We start from the raw sequence: 1,458 nt of genomic DNA, 5'->3' as shown, positions 1-1,458 counted from the left end.
CACCAGGTTGGTCTGACAGGACCTGCCACTAATGAACCTGTGTTGGTTGCCCCTAAGCATAATCTGCCCTGCTGGCCCCTTGTGGATTTGCGCCAGAATAATTTTCTCAAAAAGCTTACCCAGGATTGAGGTAAGACTAAATGGCCTATAGTTTTCCGGGTCCTCCTTCCTCCCCTTTTTGAAGATGGGAACCACGTTGGTCCACTTCCAGTCCTCTGGCACCACACCAGAGCACCACAAGTGCTCATAAAGCCATACCAGGGGTCCTCCAATGACCTCAGCTAATTCCCTCAGTACTCTAGGGTGGAGATCGTCCCAACCAGCTGACTTGAATACATCCAGTCCCTCCAGAAGTTCCCTAACTAGTTCCTCACTAACCCTTGGCCTAGATGTGCCTCCCCTGGGGCCTGAAGGGGGCCCAGTGGGGGGGTGACTGTTCAGGTCCCTGCTTAGGAAAATGGAGGCAAAGAAATCGTTAAATATGTTGGCTTTGTCGTCTGGTGTGACAACCAAATTTCCTAACGTGTCCTGCAGGGGCCCCACATTACCCGGAACCTTCTTTTTACCCCCTATGTATTTAAAAAAGGACTTCTTATTGTCCTTAATCTGGAAAGCTAGTCCCAGTTCCATCTCCACTTTGGCCTTCCTGACTACACCCCTGCATCCCCGAGCAACTGCATTATAGTCCTCCCTGTGGTGATGGCCCCTCCCTTCCATTGGGTATACGCCTCCCTTTTTGCTAGGAGACATTCCTGGATGTTTATGGTGTGCCCTCCTGCTCCCTTTGATCCATGTTGGGATCACCTCCCTTTGGGCTTGGAGTATCTCCTTAAGGAGCCACCACTCTCCTTGGACACCTGGCTCCCCTCCCCTCCTGGACCTCAGTGCTTCCCCGACTATTCTCCTTACCTCACTGAAGTCTGCCCTCCTGAAATCTAGGGCTGCTGCCTTGCTGTAGGCCTTTGCCACCCTGTGCTGGATGATGAATTCCAGCAGGCGATGATCACTGTCGCCCAGGTAGTCGAGCACCCACAGCCCCCTCACCAGGTTGTCTCCCATGGCCAGCACCAGCTCCAACAAGGCGTCTCCTCTGGTGGGGCTGTGGACCTCCTGGGTTAGATGGAGGTCCTGCATTCTGGCTAGGAACTTACGTGAGCGGTCAGACCTGGCTGACTGCTCTTCCCAGCGGATGTCCGGAAAGTTCAGGTCCCCCATGATGACCACATCCTTTGACTTCACTACTTCCATGAGCTGACTTAAGAATTCCTGGTTGACCTCTTCCCTTTGGTTGGGAGGTCTGTAGTAGACCCCCACCATTAAGTCTCTTTCCCCTCGACTGCCTTATATTCTAACCCAAAGCACTTCAGATTGCCCCTTCTCTGATACTTTGTTAATTGACCAGGTTGTGTATTCCTCCTTAATATGGAGTGCCACGCCCCCACCTTTCCTTCCTATCCT

Source organism: Crocodylus porosus, unplaced genomic scaffold, assembly GCF_001723895.1.
Source record: "Crocodylus porosus isolate Cpor-Errol unplaced genomic scaffold, CroPor_comp1, whole genome shotgun sequence".
NCBI lineage: Eukaryota > Metazoa > Chordata > Crocodylia > Crocodylidae > Crocodylus > Crocodylus porosus.
The sequence above is the reverse complement of the archived record's forward strand: the minus strand, read 5'-3'. Positions refer to the sequence as shown.